This window comes from Cibotium barometz, chromosome 3 (assembly GCF_041138505.1).
Source record: "Cibotium barometz isolate CiBa-2024 chromosome 3, ASM4113850v1, whole genome shotgun sequence".
NCBI classification, from domain to species: domain Eukaryota; kingdom Viridiplantae; phylum Streptophyta; class Polypodiopsida; order Cyatheales; family Cibotiaceae; genus Cibotium; species Cibotium barometz.
The window spans coordinates 41,305,698-41,314,950 of record NC_141048.1 but is presented as its reverse complement, the minus strand read 5'-3'; the positions used below and the strand labels follow the sequence as shown (position 1 = coordinate 41,314,950).

Below are 9,253 nucleotides of genomic sequence, written 5' to 3'. Positions count from 1 at the left end.
GATTTTCAAAACAAGGCATATGAAATCCGATTCGGATATCATTTGAGGGGGCTATGCTACGATGGTGACTTTACTAAGAAAGTAAAATAGAGAACTATAGCCAACTTGGTGTGTATAAAGTCTTAGTATATTTGGAGAGTACTTACTAGTTGATTCATAAGACTCCTCATCTTGTTGACGTGAGCAGCAACAAGAGATCCTGTTCTCAATTGTAGCTCAAAGAAGGTAGCCTTCAAAGAAACCTTAGAGTTTTTAGAACTAGCTCCAAAGAGTATATCAAGTTTGGCCCATGCTTTAGAAGGTGATTCAAGATCAGAAATATGATAAAGGTAATCATCCCCAAGACTAAGAGTAATTATGGCATAAGCCTTTTCTTCTCTAGCACTCTCTTGAGGTGACTTCCCCCTAGTAAATTCTCCTTCATTGGATGCACTGGAAAGAAGTACCTTCATTGGTTTTAACCAATCCCCATAAGTTCTCTCTCATTAAGTGAAACTTGATTTTCATTTGCTAGTTGTGAAAACCTTGGCCATTGAACTTGTCTATAAGCATATGAGAGATCATGGCTATGAGGAAGGGTCTTAAGGTCTCTTTAACTCAAAGGGTAGTGTCTATCTTCGTTACAAGATAATTAGGAGTGGAAATGCAAGAAAGTGCACAAATATTTTGAAAAGCCCCAAAATTTTAAATTGTAGAAACTTTAATTAAATGATTTTACCATTCTCTTCCAAAAACCTTAAATTTGCTGATGATAAGGATGTGACTTTCCCTTGTAAAAGTCATTGTGTAAAGAAATAATTGAAGATTGAACGTCACCAACTCAGTGCAACGCTTGGAGAGCTTTGAGAACTTTGATGATGGCACAATAATTGCGATGCTTCAGCGCAAAATAATTGTGATGCTCACGATCGCTAGATTGTTGGAAAGGAGATCATAGACCATTGCCTTGACACCACATTAGAAAGCTTACAGATAGTTGCTGCACTGAACTTGTCTCATAGGTCAACTCGAGAAGATGGCGATCAAGAGATGGTGCTGGATGGAGGTAGGTGAGGACGAGCAGATGGCAGTAGAACGGCACGACAAGGAGCCTAATAAACTTGATGTCGAAGAGCAATAACAATGGAGAGCCAATCACCGAAGAGGTGACCCAAAGGGCGGCTAAAATCGAGGTTTAGCAAGAGGATTCATGAGCAGATTCTACTGTGACAGAGTAAGACGTGGGTGGAGTGCAGAGAGAGCCTAGATCTGATACCAATTGTGATTGCAAATCAGCAGTACCAGCTATAAGGTTGGAAGATGTCCATAGCTATGGATAAGAGAGAGAGAGAGAGAGAGAGAGAGAGAGAGAGAGAGAGTGAGAGTGAGATTGCACGACACAATGATTATAAGTTTGATTGAGATGATAATCCTTCACCACGTGCATTGCTTTTGTAGGCATAAAGCCTTATCTTTGACCCATTCACACATAATAGGGAAATGACACATGGCATGACCTATGACATCATTGCTTACTACATACACACATAATATCTAGCCTTTAGAAGCTGTTCACACACATAACACATACTTGTACATAAGCAAGACCTTGATCCCAAACAACACATTAGGTTACTTGTAACGAAGTCTTTTTTATGCTTTATTCAATCCTTCAAAATCTATTATGTGTATGTTCTCTTGCACTTCATTATTTTTCCCATGTTGTTTTCAAATATAGAGTACATCTTCTCAATCTTGCAACAACTATCTTACACATCAGTTTAACTAGGTTTAGGGGTTACTACAAATGCTATTAGCAAGCATGTTTGTGTGTGTATAAAGCATACAGCCTAAAAAGACTGTGAATGTAAAGCACACAGTTAGTGTGCTATAAAGCACATGTATACTAGAATCCATGCAACAACTTGAATGGAATAAATCTATTGGATAAATGTTTGAATAAGATGACAAGGTACTCCTCTCAACCTGATTGCTTTTACCGCCATATGCACAAGCATATTCTCTAGAACTTGGTTGACTTTGAGTCAATCTGACTATCAAAATTCGGATGATCGGCCATATACTCAAAGTAATATCCAAATTTTGAAGATTTTCCTTCAAAAGTGACTATCAAAGCTTCTGTCTCTATCCAACACTATATCTATAGGTGGGCAAGCCATATAGTTTGTAGAGGTGTTTGATAAAGAGCCCAGTGAGCTCAGATGTTTTCACATCTTTTTAGTTCGAAGAAACTAAAAAGATGATCGGCCATATACTCAAAGTAATATCCAAATTTTGAAGATTTTCCTTCAAAAGTGACTATTAAAGCTTCTGTCTCTATCCAACACTATATCTATAGGTGGGCAGGCCATATAGTTTGTAGAGATGTTTGATAAAGAGCCCAGTGAGCTCAGATGTTTTCACATCTTTTTAGTTCGAAAAAACTATGTCAACCTATTTACTCTTTCCTTCAAGAAGAGTTTTTGTCCATAAAAAAGGGTTTAGAAAGTTGTAAACAAGTGTCTCTGTGTAGACCATATGGTCATCCGCACGTGTAACTTCCTTAATAACTATGATAAGGAAAGGAAGACACACAACACATATTTTCCTTAAGTACTATGACCAAGGAAACATGCAACACTTGTGTTTCATTTGGAACACCAAACCATAGTTGCCACTTGTAACTATGAAACTTTGAAAGATGTCAATAAAACACAAATTTCTACTAAGGCATCGAATAACATCATGCCTTTAGTATACACGCCAAAAGTTCTCAAATCCTCAAGAACTTCATAATGAATGTGTATCAACATTTAAGGAATTCCTTTGCATGTTCTACAACAGATCAAAGGTGTTTTTATCTTGTGGATAGAAACCACATGAACTTTAATTCAATAAATTTGCATAACTGTTACAAATCTAACAAATTGTTCTATAATGTGGTAAAATTTAATTGACCTTACACATAGTCTAGGGGAAGATACACTTTCTCCTCTCCAAAAGTTCTTGCGTTCATCCAGAATAACAATTTACACATCTTGCAACAAATACGATTTCCACATAGATAACGTCTATGCAATCTATTATGTCTACGTACTACTAGACAATTAGAAAAAACATGCAAGCCATGAGAGTTTTGCAACCCCCCAAGCCCACGACCAACCACTTTAGGCACTACAACCATGTGACTCAATAGCTAGGTATGTCTCTACAAACATGTCTTGGGTTACCATAATGACATCTAAATGTTAATAGCACTGTCCAAACACACCTCTATAAGAGTAAGCTCACTCGACACCTCTGCTAAGTCAAATATTAGACAAACCAGTGGTAAATCATTCTGAACTATAGAAAACAATCCATAAACCATTTTTAACCACAAATAATGGTTTACTACAAAGTAAGAATTGAGAACCGGTTTGTATTTACATATACTATGATATGTGGGTTAGGCATGCCTCTAACACACCTTACATTGATAGACAAAGCAAATGAATCTCTGTACTTCGTGATTGGTATGACATGAACATCACACATCCAATTTGCATTTAGCACTAATATGAGTCTAACGTTAAATTTTTTTTTTTGGTTCCCTCCTCATTACTGTGGCAATGCACCACCTACCCGTAGGTATACTACCCCAATTGTAACCAACAAAAAATAACGGGTCCTTGTACGCACTTCATAAACATATTACAAAACACAAATGTGCATAGTTTTTATTTTTCCTGGTGAAGTAAGGAGGAACAACGTCCACTTTACCCTATCTATCAAAACACCATCTCTCTATCTATCTCTCTCTCTCTCTCAATTTGGTTGAGTAACTCCATACATTTCTATTAGTAACTCCGTACTCATGGATATACTCTCATGCGTCAAAATATCCAAAAGAGCCATCTCTTACAAGATGGTTGACCCACTTACTACAAAGTGCTCATCTCAATTGGAGTAAAACCTTTGACACTACATCACAAGTCAAAGGCATTCTAGCACCCAATCCTTGTTGATCCAATAACATCTAATCAACAACTATGTCAATCTACGATTTAGTATCTAGTTATGAGTCCTTCTAGGCCATGATAGTAGCTGTAGACTTAACTTTTAGTGTGAATAAAAAATAGCAAAGTCCTTCAAGAACTTACCCCAAATATTTTGTGGATCCAGCTTCCATGCCTGATCATAGTGTTAAAACACTCACGCCTACCCAAAATACACACTGAACACTCTTGGCAACTTGGCCATGAAAATTGACAAGATATCTAGAATATCAAGCACGTAAGGTTTGTGACTTTCAATAAAATTTGATCTCATTTGAAGTCAACGCCTAATATCGGTTAAAATATACTATCACTTTTTCCCTTGGTAAGTTTTATCACCCCCATTTGACACAAGGTCAAGTGGGCCGCCTGAAGGGTCCACCCTTGAGCACTCTATCTTAGTACATAATTTAATAGATTTGTTTGATCACTTCGAAATAGCGCTCACTCTTCTTCTCATAGAAACCTCGACTAATCTCTCTGGATTAGCACACCTTTCTAATAAGGGAGGCGATGATTGTTGGAAAGTGTGCACACATACAACAATATCATGCCTGAGTATAACAAATGATCAAGATAACTATGCTAAGCACTCCATGCTAGCATCAAGATCAAGATCTACATAGTGTAACCACTTTGGATTATCACCAAATCTACTATGGTTTGTCGTTAATCTCTCTAGATCAGCTCCAAACCTGGAGTTTTTTTTGAACCATCATGTTCAACCTTAAAACTCTAATATCCATGTGAAGAGATGCATCTGATCACTTCAGATCAGCATCCTACTTGACATAGTAGATAATCACCATGGTTAATCAAATAACATAGATTGTGCAGACATAATCTATGTAGTGACTACGCACCACAAGATCAAAATCTAAGAAAGTTCATTTCTAGTGTTTTCCTTGGTGTCCTATACCACAAAGGTCACAAGAGTTTGAATAGAGCATTTGACGTCCCACACCATCAAATGATCACACTAACTACCATGACACAAAAATTTAATCTTCCTACTTTCAATTAAATGATTTCACATCCTTAAAAACCAAGAGTGATGCAAAATATCACCAGATAAAGTATAAAGAACAACTTATTTTATATGTTGAGGAGATTCAAAATAACACCAGAATTCTACAACACTTGCTATGAAGTATGCATGTAGAATTAATTTGATAAATCTTGGGCCACTTGTAACCCCAACCACTTGGATTTCAAATTTTAAATTTCAAATTTTATGGTGTTACAAGGCAAAAATGAGGAAAATCACAGCTAATAATTCCCCAAATAGCATACCATGTCATATATTCTCCCAATTTATGGATCGATGGAATATACCCATATTTCGCATAACTAGAGTAACTACGTACTCAAAATTAAATGTGGTGAACAACAAACAAGAATCCTTCATAGAAAGGTTTTACCTACTCAAAGCCCACTAATTCCAAGCTCAGGATAAACTGGCTGACTTTGAGCATGGGATTAACGAATCCCATTAAAAGGTTAGTAAAAAAGCTTTCCGCCTTTCTCTTTCCATAAATGGGGCCAGGAACCGCCGACCCACAAATCTTTGTAACCAAAGATTCTTAAAAAAAAAATACTGGCGTGTTAGAATTCACACAAAAAGGGCATGTGTCACTACGGACCATGCATGAGGGCTTCTATCTCTATAGATTGAGTAAAAAACACTCCGCTTGTTAAACAACACAAATAACAAAACACTATGGTTGTTAGATGCCTAAAGATGATTTTTGTTGTCTATGATACAAAAATAGGGCTTACTGTGCTCCTGGTCATACTACAGTAAATCAATGCATGTTGTAAGAACGTCTAAATTCTTTTACGACAAACTAGTCAAAACAAAACACATTGGAGACATGGTATCCCTCCATAAAAATAATCTCCAAAGAAGGATGGTCAAACGACCATAATTTAGTGTGGCCAAAAGGGTATAGCTCCTCAGCCCAACAAATCAAAACCAACAAACAAGCTATGTTAACACACATGGATATCAAATTCCGCTAACTGGGTTGATGGAGTAAGACATGGGTGGAGTGCAGAGAGAGCCTAGATCTGACACAAATAACAAAACACTATGGTTGTTAGATGCCTAAAGATGATTTTTGTTGTCTATGATACAAAAATAGGGCTTACTGTGCTCCTGGTCATACTACAGTAAATCAATGCATGTTGTAAGAACGTCTAAATTCTTTTACGACAAACTAGTCAAAACAAAACACATTGGAGACATGGTATCCCTCCATAAAAATAATCTCCAAAGAAGGATGGTCAAACGACCATAATTTAGTGTGGCCAAAAGGGTATAGCTCCTCAGCCCAACAAATCAAAACCAACAAACAAGCTATGTTAACACACATGGATATCAAATTCCGCTAACTGGGTTGATGGAGTAAGACATGGGTGGAGTGCAGAGAGAGCCTAGATCTGATACCAATTGTGATTGCAAATCAGCAGTACCAGCTATGAAGGTTGGAAGATGTCCATAGCTATGGATAAGAGAGAGAGAGAGAGAGAGAGAGAGAGAGAGAGAGAGAGAGAGAGAGAGAGAGAGAGAGAGAGAGAGAGAGAGAGAGAGAGAGAGAGAGAGAGAGAGAGAGAGAGATTGCATGACACAATGATTATAGATTTGATTGAGATGATAATCCTTCACCACGTGCATTGCTTTTGTAGGCATAAAGCCTTATCTTTGACCCATTCACACATAATAGGGAAATGACACATGTCATGACCTATGACATCACTGCTTACTACATACACACCTAATATCTAGCCTTTAGAAGCTGTTCACACACATAACACATACTTGTACATAAGCAAGACCTCGATCCCAAACAACACATTAGGTTACTTGTAACGAAGTCGTTTTTATGCTTTATTCAATCCTTTAAAATCTATTATGTGTCTGTTCTCTTGCACTTCATTATTTTTCCCATGTTGTTTTCAAATATAGAGTACATCTTCTCAGTATTGCAACAACTATCTTACACATTAGTTTAACTAGGTTTAGGGGTTACTACAAATGCTATTAGCAAGCATGTTTGTGTGTGTATAAAGCATACAGCCTAAAAAGACTCTGAATGTAAAGCACACAGTTAGTGTGCTATAAAGCACATGTATACTAGAATCCATGCAACAACTTGAATGGAATAAATCTACTGGATAAATGTTTGAATAAGATGACAAGGTACTCCTCTCAACCTGATTGCTTTTATCGCCATATGCACAAGCATATTCTCTAGAACTTGGTTGACTTTTTCAATCTGACTATCAAAATTCGGATGATCGGCCATATACTCAAAGTAATATCCAAATTTTAAAGATTTTCCTTCAAAAGTGACTATCAAAGCTTCTGTCTCTATCCAACACTATGTCTATAGGTGGGCAGGCCATATAGTTTGTAGAGATGTTTGATAAAGAGCCCAGTGAGCTCAGATGTTTTCACATCTTTTTAGTTCGAAGAAACTTTGTCAACCTATTTACTCTTTCCTTCAAGAAGAGTTTTTGTCCATAAAAAAGGGTTTAGAAAGTTGTAAACAAGTGTCTCTGTGTAGACCATATGGTCATCCGCACGTGTAACTTCCTTAATAACTATGATAAGGAAAGGAAGACACACAACACATATTTTCCTTAAGTACTATGACCAAGGAAACATGCAACACTTGTGTTTCATTTGGAACACCAAACCATAGTTGCCACTTGTAACTATGAAACTTTGAAAGATGTCAATAAAACACAAATTTCTACTAAGGCATCGAATAACATCATGCCTTTAGTATACACGCCAAAAGTTCTCAAATCCTCAAGAACTTCATAATGAATGTGTATCAACATTTAAGGAATTCCTTTGCATGTTCTACAACATCAAAGGTGTTTTTATCTTGTGGATAGAAACCACATGAACTTTAATTCAACAAATTTGCATAACTATTACAAATCCAACAAATTGTTCTATAATGTGGTAAAATTTAATTGACCTTACACATAGTCTAGGGGAAGATACACTTTCCCCTCTCCAAAAGTTCTTGCGTTCATCCAGAATAACAATTTACACATCTTGCAACAAATACGATTTCCACATAGATAACGTCTATGCAATCTATTATGTCTACGTACTACTAGACAATTAGAAAAAACATGCAAGCCATGAGAGTTTTGCAACCTTCCAAGCCCACGACCAACCACTTTAGGCACTACAACCATGTGACTCAATAGCTAGGTATGTCTCTACAAACATGTCTTGGGTTACCATAATGACATCTAAATGTTAATAGCACTGTCCAAACACACCTCTATAAGAGTAAGCTCACTCGACACCTCTGCTAAGTCAAATATTAGACAAACCAGTGGTGGTAAATCATTCTGAACTATAGAAAACAATCCATAAACCATTTTTAACCACAAATAATGGTTTACTACAAAGTAAGAATTGAGAACCGGTTTGTATTTACATATACTATGATATGTGGGTTAGGCATGCCTCTAACACACCTTACATTGATAGACAAAGCAAATGAATCTCTGTACTTCGTGATTGGTATGACATGAACATCACACATCCAATTTGCATTTAGCACTAATATGAGTCTAACGTTAAATTTTTTTTTTGGGTTCCCTCCTCATTACAGTGGCAATGCACCACCTACCCGTAGGTATACTACCCCATTTGTAACCAACAAAAAATAACGGGTCCTTGTATGCACTTCATAAACATATTACAAAACACAAATGTGCATAGTTTTTATTTTTCCTGGTGAAGTAAGGAGGAACAATGTCCACTTTACCCTATCTATCAAAACACCATCTCTCTATCTCTCTCTCTCTCTCTCTCTCTCTCTCTCTCTCTCAATTTGGTTGAGTAACTCCATACATTTCTATTAGTAACTCCGTACTCATGGATATACTCTCATGCGTCAAAATATCCAAAAGAGCCATCTCTTACAAAGTGCTCATCTGAATTGGAGTAAAACCTTTGACACTACATCACAAGTCAAAGGCATTCTAGCACCCAATCCTTGTTGATCCAATAACATCTAATCAACAACTATGTCAATCTACGATTTAGTATCTCGCTATGAGTCCTTCTAGGCCATGATAGTAGCCGTAGACTTAACTTTTAGTGTGAATAAAAAATAGCAAAGTCCTTCAAGAACTTACCCCAAATATTTTGTGGATCCAGCTTCCATGCCTGATCATAGTGTCAAAACACTCACGCCTACCCA

The 9,253-nt window shown here is 36.9% G+C and overlaps 1 long non-coding RNA gene across 1 annotated transcript; it reads right to left on the bottom strand.

The window, feature by feature from the left end:
* Nucleotides 1-699: 699 nt before the first annotated feature.
* Nucleotides 700-6,576, bottom strand: LOC147640069 (uncharacterized). Its single transcript, XR_015269622.1, has 2 exons — nt 6,453-6,576; nt 700-1,242 (listed from the first exon to the last, which is right to left on the bottom strand). It is a non-coding gene; the product is annotated as an uncharacterized LOC147640069 (long non-coding RNA).
* Nucleotides 6,577-9,253: the final 2,677 nt, after the last annotated feature.